Consider the following 11642-nt stretch of genomic DNA (forward strand, 5'->3'; position numbering starts at 1 on the left):
TAGAGAGGAAAAGGATCCTGAAATCTCACTCCAGCCCGAAGGAACAAGGACATCATAGATTTTAGTAAGGGAGGGAGAAGCAAGGCTCAGAGGCAGGTGTCCCTTGGTTCAAATAAGTAGGTGTGGCAGGCCAGCTCACAGTTTCATTTCTGAGGTGGGAGAGGCCATATCATTTCAAAGCCACAGACACGGCCCAGATGAAAATGAGCAGGTGAAAAAGCAATAAAAACCTGACTTCATGAAGTGCATTATTCGAAAAAAAAAAAATCCCCTCTAATTTAAATCAGGCCTTCCTCTTTAGGTGGGAACCTAGTATGTGTGAATCAAAAGCACCCTAGAAAGAATTCTAGAATACTGGGGGAGAAAATGCCCAAGGTAAACTACTTCCCACCTTCCTCCCTTATGTTCTCCTTGATTTTAATGAGAGCAATCCTTCTCACTGCATGTTTTGGAATAGTCCCTCAAAAACAAGGTATTTGGAAGGAGAACAGAGCCAAAAAAAAAAAGTGGGCAAAAATGAATCTTCAAGGTATTCCCTCCATGAGTAACAACAATAAACACAATAACTGGCATTGAGGGCAGATGTTATTTCATTTTTGGTTTTGCATGACCTTCACCTGGCATGGTACCTGTTATAGATTTGGTTCAAAATAAATGCTTATTGGTTGATTAAGAGTTAAGATTTGCAAAGTACTTTATATACAAATGAGAGATAACATATATGTAAGGCATTTTATAAACCTTAAAGCCTACATAAATGTTAGCTATTTTTATTGTCATATGCTAATGCAGGTGTAAACTCTCTATAACTGGGTAGATCAGGAGTTCTGGGGCGGGGGAGGGTCATGGATCCTTTTGTCAGCCTCAGGCGAAGCCTATAGGCTTCCTTTCAGGATATTGTTTTTTAAATGCATAAGATAAAATACCTACGATTATAAATGAAACCAATTATTGAAATAAAGGTACAGTATGTTTGTTGTTTTTTTTCTCCATTCAAGTCTACAGATTCCCCTGAAATCTAGGTATAGACCAAAAAGGACCCTAGGTTAAGAACTTCTGGGATGGTTGGTCTTCAAGAGTTACTACGGCCAAAAAATTTGTACCCCTGAGGTCAACCTATTATCCTGGGTCTAGAGTTAGAAAGAGCTTCAGAGACGGTTAAGTTCAACCTGCCCTCATTTTACAGATGTGAAACTAAGGACCAGAGGGGTTAAGTCACTTGCTGAAGATCACATAGTTAATAAGGAGAGTGAAGGAGAGAGATGTGATCCCAAGCCCTCTTACTCCAAAGCAAGTACTCTTTCCCCTGTGGCTACCATGGAAATAGGCCTCTCCAAAGTTACCTACACCAGTCCTCATACAGTAGAAACACTGTGTCTGTTGCCAGACCCACTCTCAAAGCGTTTCTGACTGGTTGTAGGGCCTTCCAAAGCTTACACTCCACCGGCCCTTGTTTCCAGAATTGTTCCCAATCAGTGATGAAGTATAGGAACACTTGAGTAGAGGAGTCAAAAGATAGAGCATCAGAAGTACTGCTTTGGAATACTAACTCGTATTAAAAATCAAATCATTATGTGTATATTTTAAAATTCAAGTGCTGCTCAGGTCCAAAAATAGCATGAAAAATTCCTACCTAAGTGAGAAATGCCATTTGCTGTAGGGAATCTGCAAATATCTAGGGCTCTTCATATCCCCAGACAAAGAGCTAAGGTAAAACAAACAAACAAACAAAAATGGTCCCTCTGTTCTGAAAAGAAACATAAATTACACTATCCTGCAAAGCCAGCTTTTGCTCAAGCCCAGACTGACTCGCATAGCGTTAGACTGGAAGGCTGAGCCCCACTGATATATAGGTGAGACTTAGTACCTATAGGCACATAAACAGTATTTACCACACTCTGAGGCCCACAAAAGGTACTTCAAAATTGTTGGCTTTCCTTTAAATTACTTGCCAGTGAGAAAAGTGCTGTGAGTCATGTAATAGCATTAATTTTCCCATTGAACATCCTCCAAACTCAGAAGCCAGAAAAGTGAGGGTGCCCATTAAGTTTTGTTCAGGTCTATGATGTAAATTAACCCCCCCCCCCCCCCCCCGGTAGAGGTTAGTCAGAATATCATGATGGAGGCTCATGGGGGAAGAGTTAAGCCTGCATTTAGAGGTCAGACCCCTTCCTAGACTCAGCTCTACAAAGAAGGGGGCTACTATCTTTTTATAGTTCATGCTATTGTTTTCATCATTCTCCAAAATATATTTGAGACAGTCAACAGATAAGTGCATATAATAAAAAAAATAATAATTTGGTCCCTCATTTCAATCCCACTTGTGAGTTGACTTTCAATGGGAAATTTGTCACTGATAGAGTCCCTGCTGAATCCTGTTCCTCCCTGGAATCTACCTATTCATCATCCTATCCCAAAGTCCTTTCTCAGCTCCCTCTCAAGGGACCCTCTCAGATATCCATCACTGGTAAACCTTGGCTCCCACTATTTGGGTCCATTTAGGTGAAGGGGCCACCTCCCCTTCCTGACCAGTCTTCCTTCCCAGCTACGGCTGCCTTAGAAGCTGTTCAGAGCCAGTTGGGAAGGGTCCCACACATTGAAAGATGTATTCATTGATACCCAGCATCTGAGTTTTCCTATTTCTGTAAGGTTCTTTTTGTATTTGAAACAAGGAGCTGTAATAAATCCTCAGCTGGGAAGGAAGGAAGGAAGGAAAGAAGGAAGGAGGGAAGGAGGGAAGGAAGAAAGGAAGAAGGGAGGGAGAGAATAAGGGAAGAAAAAAGTTTCCTGCTTTTCCCTATGTAATACTCTGTTCAAGATATTTGACTACTTTGTTTTCCTTTAGACCTTTTTTTCTTCTGAATTCCCTGTACATGTTGTGAACAGAGAAATAAGATTAGGTGACAATCAATAAAATATTTATCAAACATTTGAGAAATAACTGACAGTCATAGATATCATGAATAGAGTTCTGGATTTGAGTCGGTAAGACCTGGGTTCAAATTCCACCTCTGGCATGAGCTATGTCCCCATAGTCAAGTCACTTTTCCTTTCTGAGCTCTGGGCAAACCTGTGAGACCCTAAATTGTCGATGGGTACTGTCTGCCTCGTGAGAGAGTTCCAGCCCCCATGAAATCACAGATCCTTGACATATTGAGAAATTGCATGAACATTGGGACAGAAGTGTAATACAACACTGGCACATTTGAACTATAGTTATAGTAAGCACTTTATAGAATATATATTTATAGAACCACTGAATCCTCACTTTTGAGAGGCAGGCTGCTAGAGTGAAAAGAGGGAGAGATTGGGAGTCATGGGACCAAACCTCATCTTGTGCTGACTCTCTAGTGAAGAGGGGGGGGAGCACGTATTTATTAAGCTCTTACTATGTGCTTGACACTGTGCTAGTTGTTGAACCTCTCTGAGTCACTGCTATAAAATGAGGCGGTTGAATTAGATTTCTGACCTTCCATGTCCAAATCTATGATCTTTTACCCTTATTCTCCAAACCAAACAATTTGGGAATCTCTTTACATGTGATTTAAAAACCAGTTTTTGAATGAAATTTATCGATAAAAAATTCTTAGCTCTAACCATTTGGTTTATAATATATTTAATTAACTCCTTACCTACGTGTGATAGTCTCACAATAAGATGATTTACTCTCAAAGGATGGTAAGTAACCACAATTCTTTTTTTAAATAAACATAGCAGTGGTTTCCAGAGTTAGCCTGGCACTGTGGTTCTAATGCTGGCCTCAGAGATGAAAAGACATGGCTCCAAACCCCACTTCTGCCCCTTTTTAGCTCTGTCACCATGGTCAAGTCACTGAATTTCTCTTCCTCACTTATAAAATGGAAAAAATAGAATCAAATGAGGTACTATTAGTAAAGCTCTTTGCACAGTGTCTGGCCAATAGTAATAAATGCTTGTTCCCCACTTTTCTAGTACCTATATCACAGGAGGGTGAAAGGCTCAACTGAGCTAATATACATAAAGTACTACATAAATGTCATTATTATACCAATCTTAAAGCCTATACAAAAGCATTTTCCCCACAACTATCATCCCCATCTTACAGATAAGAAGGGGGATGATTTGAACGTGATCACAACTAACAGAGCTTGATCTAGGACTAAACCCAGTCTTCTGATACCAAATCTGGCACTTAAGACATTATGTGCCACATTGTCTCTACATAGGGTGGTTAGAAGAGAATTTATGAGTACTAGGGGCTCAACAGAGAAGAAGAGAAAAAAACCTGTGATGGCAGAGATCAGATAGAAAGAATTAATCCTAGATGGAGGTAGAATAGACAGGTTTCTACAAGAACACAAGATCTGGCCCTGTCCCTACTCACTGCCCTACTGACCTGCTCTAGCATCATTCTCTCCTCCCCCTCTTTTCCTGCCCAGCCTAAAATCCTCATCATGACCACCTTGGTTCTGGGTTAGATAACACAGGCTGGGATACTTCTTTGGAAGTACTTGAATTCATCGTTGGTGTGGGGATTTCATCAAACAGTACAGATAACCCATTTTTTCATGCCTTTCTTAACTTGAGTGATTCTCCTCTATTCTTCCCCCAGAGCCATAATTAGAAATTCTGGTCACTAGGATGGAGGGCAGGATGAAGGACCTGGAGAGATGCTACCAGGGCAACTATGGGAAGGGAAAAGAGTGGAGCCGAGGGTGGGAACTCACATGGAATATATGGAGACCTCGGGATCCTATCTCTTCAAATGGTGCCTTTACCTTTATTGAGCTGATGGTGACTTTTCCTTGAACCACTTGTACAGACATGCGGGGGGGGGGGCAGCTCAACCCACAGCCTATTCCAAGGAGTCCAGTCAGTGCCTCTGAAGTATAGCTAATGACCCTCAAATATTACCTCCTTCTCTAATGAGGCAGAAGTGGGGAAAGACATGACATTTGTCTCTCTCAGCCCTAGGATGCTGGGAGATTGTGCAACACACATGGTGGGTGGCAGGCCACCAGCCCTTGGAGAGGGGCCTTGTGATCATAGGTAACCATAACTAAGGACCTGAATAAAAGAAGGGAGTCATCTGCAGTTGCTGTAGAAGCAGACTAATTGCCCAGGGTTGACACCCACTGGTGGTAGCTTAGAATGTAGGTCCTTCAGTTTGTGCCCCAAGTCCCCAGCCCTTTCAGGGTTCCTTCCCAGTACTCTTCCTCTCCAGGTTGCTATGGTAACCCTCTTTTTTGCTGAGGTATCTTGAGCAGATGGATGACATGGAAGCTTTTGAAGCTTTTCTGGAAATTTTCCCTTCAGCTCATCTTGAGAGTTGGGAGTTGGGAAGAATAGTTTTCCAACAAAAGCCCATGACTTGCCTAGAGCTTGCTAGAAGCTAAGGCAAAATCTTTAATAATGGTAATGATTTTTACACTTGGAAAGCTACCACAGCAGGGAGAAGCTTGTTTTCTAGACCCTGTAATATTAATAACAAGCCAGATGTAAAACAGGAACAATATGCTTCCTAGATCAGTGAGAAGTCCAAGTTGAGGCAGGAGTTCTATGGTGGGGTCCTCCAAATGTTATAGATTGGGAATGAAATTGTACGTATTGTAGCAAGCCCTAGAGCATTGTAAAGCCTCCTAAAAGATATCCCTAATCAATCTTAAGAATTCAACACAGGAGGGGCAGCTAGGTGGAGCAGTGGATAAAGCACCAGCCCTGAAGTCAGGAGGACCTGAGTTCAAATCCAGCCGCAGACCAAACATTTGACACTTACTAGCTGTGTGACCCTAGGCAAGTCACTTAACCCCAATTGCCTTAAAAAAAAAAAGAATTCAACACAGAAAAAACCAAGTAGATGAAGAAAGCCTATTTTCAAGACTATGGTATCTAGTTGAATGGGCCACCTATAGATTTCATCCATTAGTACTAATATCTTGGACAGATATTGCAAATGGACAATGAATTGGGTGCAGAATTAAATAGATGGGGGAAAGTGGGCTGAATTGCCTTTAGAAAATTGCAAAATTATTTTAATGAGCCAAAGTTTCTACCTAAAACAAGAAGTCTTCTTTTTAATAACAAAATTCTTTTGGTGCTATTGTATGGTTATGAGTCATGGAATACTATAATCCTGGAGGATTTGAAATTGAGGATCACTCAAAGGGCAAGGGAAAGGCACATGGTGGGCATGAGCCAGCTGAAACATACCATAAAGCAAGGAATTATGAAGGAGAAGCTGTGTAAAGGATGTCATCGAAGAAATTTATGAATAGAAAAGATGTGCTGGTCATGTGGTAAAAGTGAGGGACAATTGATGGACTACTTACATATTTTATTGGTGGCTTCAAGATGTCAAGAGAAAGTGAGGAAGGGCCCCAGCACCCCTGACCCCCTATAGCACACATATGGTAGAGCATGGATAGGAGTAGCACAGGATGGGCCAACATGGAGATTACTATCTGTGGAAAGAAACACCACATAGTTAAGATCAATGATCCATTTGAGTATATTGTACTTTAAATGGTTCACCTCCCTAGCCCAGATGATAAGGTGAATGGGGCCCTTAAACTTTGGAGCAGAATCATTATTGTCAATTAATATGATGAAGTTTCATCTCTAAAAAGCTGTACTGGCAAGGTTTGTGGGTCAGGAAACCTCTGATTTATTCTCCCCTAGACCAGTTAATGAAATTCCAGATGGGGCAAGTAACAGAGACAACAAAATGTTAACATGTTAAATGACATACAAAGATAAAGTCTACACTCTTTTACCACTTTGCAAAAATGTGAAGTTCCCCTTGATGGGATGAGAGAATAACTAGATATTAGCTGGTTGGAGATTTACAATGTTCCTGATATCCATTAAAAAACAGAACAAACTTTTTAGGGAGGCATCGTCCAGGAAACTCTGAGGAATATACCTCCTGGCAGACTCAAAGAAGGCTAGCTATGGAAAAAGAGCCTAAAGGATCACTTTTTTGAGAGAGATAACTGTCATATGTTCTCCCCACTTCTGCCTCATTGGAGAAGGAGGCAATATTTGAGAGTCATTAGCTATACTTTGGAGGCATAGACTGGACTCCCTTGCACCTCTACCAAAGATCAGTGAGAAATGGGGAAGAGAAGGAGATTTCTCTTTCCTCCCCACTGCTATCAGTCACGACACTTTACAATGGAGCTACTTGCCCAATAGGAAACACAGCACTCATGAGAAAGTAAAGGAGTTGGTCAATCAAAGCAACATCATTGAGTGTGACTCCTGGCAGCAGAGAAGAGATCCATTTTTCTCTATAATATTGTTGCTATATAAATTGTTCTACTCCTGCTCACTTTATGCAATCAGTTCATAAAGGTCTTTCCAGTTTCCTCTGAAACTGTCTGTTTCATCATTTCCTATGACATAATAATATTCCAGTACACTAATATACCACAATTTATTTAGTCATTCTCCAATAGGACACTCCTTTAGTTTCCAATTTTCAGTGTCCGATTCCAAACTATTACAAAAAGGGCTACTATAAATTTTTTTGTGCATAAATGTTCTCTTCCTCTTCCTTTGATCTCTTTGGGGTATAGGACTAGTAATGTTATTACTGGGGCACTTTAGTAACCTCCTGGGCATAGTTCCAAATTGCTTTCCATAATGGCCAAACCAAATCTCAGTTCTATCAACAATGTACTAGCATACCTGTTTTCCCACAGCACCATTAACATTTGCCATTTTCCAGTTTTGTCATATTTGTGAGGTAAAGCCCTAAGTTCCTTAATTTACATATCTCTAATTATAGTGATTTAGAGCATTTTAATATGATTACTGATATTATTTGACCATTTATCTTTTGGGGAATGGCTTTATCCCTTCTTCTTTTCTATATGACATGCATTTTTCTCTTCCCAGTCAACCATTTCTCAGTTAAAATACCCTTTACATGTTTCTCCTGAGCAATTCTTCATCTCTTCATTGTTATCTAGGTAATTCTTTGAAGACAGTGATATTCAATAACTCATTCACTAGGAATATATTGATGTTTAAAAAGTTAGTCTTTCTACACATGTGTAACCTATATTGAATTACTTGCCTTCTCAATGGGGGGTGGGGGTGGGGAAGAAGGAAGGGAGAGAATTTGGAACTCAGAGTTTTAAAAACGAAAGTTAAAAATTGTTTTTACATGTAACTGGGGGAAAATAAAATACTAAATAAAAGAAAAAAGAAAAAAAAGCTCATTCTCCACTGAACCCTAAAAACTTCTGCCCCTTTCCTACCAGCTCAGATTTGTTTATCATAGCAGGTTTAGAAGGCTTAGGAAAAAGCCTAGCTTTAAGAGGACCAGTGTCAGTGAAAGTCATGATGAAATCATTCATTCATTCAACAAGCATTAACTAAGCACCTATTTTGGGACAAGTGTTGGGTATACAAAGACAAAATTAAGAAGTCACAAGAAGAGCTCCAACCAAAAGAAAACTGAACTCAAAGTTCAAAGCCTTCGTTCAAACTCCTCCAGGACTTGGAGGAGTCAAGAGATGTTGAGTCCACAGTGGTAGAATCGTGACTATTTGATAGTAGTCAGGAGACTTTTCTCATTCCTGTAAGCAAATTACTTAATCTCTACTCCTCAATTTCCTAATCTGAAAAACTGAGGATATTATTATGTCTATTGTGGGGAAGGTCTAAATTAGAAGGTTATTGCCAGGAGAAAATGAAAGAGTGCTGAGGATTTAGAGAGAAGGGTTGTGAAAGGTACCTGAGAAAAGTGCCACGGAGAAGTAGAACTGAGCCAGGCAAACTGCACAAGGAGATGCTATTGTTCAATTGTCCCAGCACCGGGGGTCCCAGAGGACCAAAGGCAGACACAGATCACTTCAAGGTACCTCAACTCGGTGTTTATGAAGTAGGTTCTCTTCTATTTTGACATTACTAAGCCTTGGAGTTGGTGTCTCCTGAGAATTCCCTTTGTGAAATCAGTTAAAGTAAGGTCGGGAAGGCACTAGATTACAATTGGCTAAAAGACCATAAACAAAGCAGCCCAATAAATAGCAATTATCCATGGGGGAGTAGGAGCTGTCTTCAGGGGTGCCCTGGGGTTGGTGCTAGGTCTGCTCTCATTTAACATCTTTATTAATGCCCGAGGAGAGGGAGTAAACAGATGAAATGGCAGCTGAGCCTGAGATGGGAGCTGCTGAAGCAGGAGGAAGAAAGAATATAAACCACCCTCCTATAACAAGGTTAGGAGTGTGGAGAAGAAATCATAAAAATGAGATTCTGCAGGGGGAAGAAAGGAGGCATGTAGCTGTCTAGAAGCGAATGATCTGAAGCCTGCCTCCTTCATGGCAGCCAATGGGTGAACCTGAAAAGCAGCAAATGCCTAAAGAGAATACGAAAAATGTAAAGATGACAGAAAGGAGCTGATTCAGGCAATTTTTGTTGCATGATATTCTTTAGTGAGAACAATAGTACCTATCTTCTTCTGACTTGCAGATTATAAAAAAGTCGTGAGGGTGGGGGAAGGGAAAGAAATGACATAATGACATGATCAGAATAATTTGGTGAGGTCCCAAGATAGTGGTATGAGAAGGTAGAGGAAAAGAAAGAAAGGAAGGAAGGAAGGAAGGAAGGTAGGAAGGAAGGAGGGAGGGAAGAAAGGAGGGAAGGAAGAAAGAAAGAAAGAAAGAAAGAAAGAAAGAAAGAAAGAAAGAAAGAAAGAAAGAAAGAAAGAAAGAAAGAAAGAAAGAAAAAATGAAAGAGTGGGGCAGCTAGGTGGCACAGTGGATAGAGTACTGACCCTGGAGTCAAAAGGACCTGAGTTCAAACTTGACCTCTGACACTTGACACTTACTAGCTATGTGACCCTGGGCAAGTCACTTAACCCCGATTGCCTTACCAAAAAAGAAAGAGGAGGGAAGGAAGGAAAAAGAAAGAGAGAAACAAAGAAGAGGGTGAGAAAAGAAAGAAGAAGGGAATGAGGAAGGAAGGAAAGAAGAGAGAAACAAAGGAGAGGATAAGGAAGGAGAGAAACAAAGAGAAAAAGAAACAAAGGAGAGGGCAAAGAAAGAAAGAGAGGGAGGGAGGAAGGAAGGAGAGAAATAAAGGAGAGGATGAGTGAGAGTGATAGAATGAGAGGAAAAAAGAAAAGGAGAGAGAGATTAAGAGAGTAAAATACATGACTATGATAACACAAATGAAAACTAATCAATCAACAAACATTTATTAAGAATGCACTAGGTGCCAGGCTCCGGGAACACAAAGACAGGAGTGAAACACTCTCAAGAAATTTCCATTCTTACCAAAAACAAAGCTAAAAGACATGAGAAACTAAATTAAATACAATACCCAATTCTGGATCTCAGGGACTGATGAGGAAACATGGTTTGGGTATGGTTTGGTACAGTGACCAGAGCCCTGACTCTGAGGTTAGAAGACCTCCCTCCAAGTCCCACCCATTGCTTACCTTGTATGTCCTCAGGAAAGTCGTTAACCTCCTCTGGCCTCACTTTCTTTATGTATATCCAAATACGGCAAACCAACCTGAGGAGTTGGGCCAATTGAGTCCTGAGTTGCTTCTAGTTTTTGTGACTTCCATGGTCCTATGGTCCCAGAGACAGAGATGGTGTACTTACTATTTGTGTGATTCTCGGGCAGGATGGCATGGTAGAAAGAACTTCGGTTATTGAGTAAATTGAACCCTAATTCTACTACTTACTTCCTGCATAGGGTAACCTGTAACCCGTTTCATCTCCTGGGTCTCGGTTTCTTTATCTGCAAAGTGATGAGATGAGGCTAGATAAGGTCCCTTCTACCTCTAAATCTTATATCCCTTATTTCTCCACAAATCTTTCAGAGAGGATCTACCCAAAGCACTAAATGCCTTCCTCTAATTCTACTGTCTTAAGGGAAATGAGAGTCTGAGTCAAGTAGCTTATCCATCATCTCTCACTCTCACCAAATGATTAGCCTATCCCTATTTCCAGTCATATATGTCCTTCATGATATCTTTTCTATGACTTGTCCCTAACAACTGATAACACAATTAAGCCTATTTATGGTCACTATTTATCTTTCTATTACTATTGGTAATTTTGATTATTCTGGAACCACAGTATTCCTTGATTCACAACCATATAGCATCAGTGGGGACAGACTGATATTAAAGAAACAGGCTATTGCAGGAGTTTGAGTCCTTAATGGAATCTAGCTAATTTCCTCCTAGCATTCAATTGTGGTCATTGCACATCTGAAGAGACAGATAGATAGATAGATAGATAGATAGATAGATAGATAGATAGATAGATAGATAGATAGATAGAGTTGTAAACCTAGGCCCCCTCAATGTAGGCCCCTCCTCATTTGCACACTAGTTTGTGGCACTAGCTCTTAGCTCCCACCAATGTATCTCAGAAGAAGAAGAAATCTTAAGCCCAAGTCACATGGCATATAAAAGTGAAGACAAAAAGCATCAAAGGAAATAAAATAGCAAGGTACTAACAAGGAATTGAATCAGTATCAAACATTCCCAAATGACTGTATCTCCATCATGTCTCCTAGGAGCACTAACCTAGGCTTACACCTAACCACTCCCTCTTTTTTTTTTTTTTTTTTTAGGCAATTGGGGTTAAGTGACTTGCCCAGGGTCACACAGCTAGTAAGTGTCAAGTGTTTGGTCTGAG

The 11642-nt window shown here is 40.5% G+C and overlaps 1 long non-coding RNA gene across 1 annotated transcript; it reads right to left on the minus strand.

The window, feature by feature from the left end:
- Positions 1-6355: 6355 nt before the first annotated feature.
- Positions 6356-10848, minus strand: LOC114023502. Its single transcript, XR_003566807.1, has 3 exons — positions 10679-10848; positions 10427-10562; positions 6356-6440 (listed from the first exon to the last, which is right to left on the minus strand). It is a non-coding gene; the product is annotated as an uncharacterized LOC114023502 (long non-coding RNA).
- Positions 10849-11642: the final 794 nt, after the last annotated feature.

The sequence above is a fragment of the Vombatus ursinus genome, unplaced genomic scaffold, assembly GCF_900497805.2.
Source record: "Vombatus ursinus unplaced genomic scaffold, bare-nosed wombat genome assembly UNPS02014818.1, whole genome shotgun sequence".
Lineage (NCBI taxonomy): Eukaryota > Metazoa > Chordata > Mammalia > Diprotodontia > Vombatidae > Vombatus > Vombatus ursinus.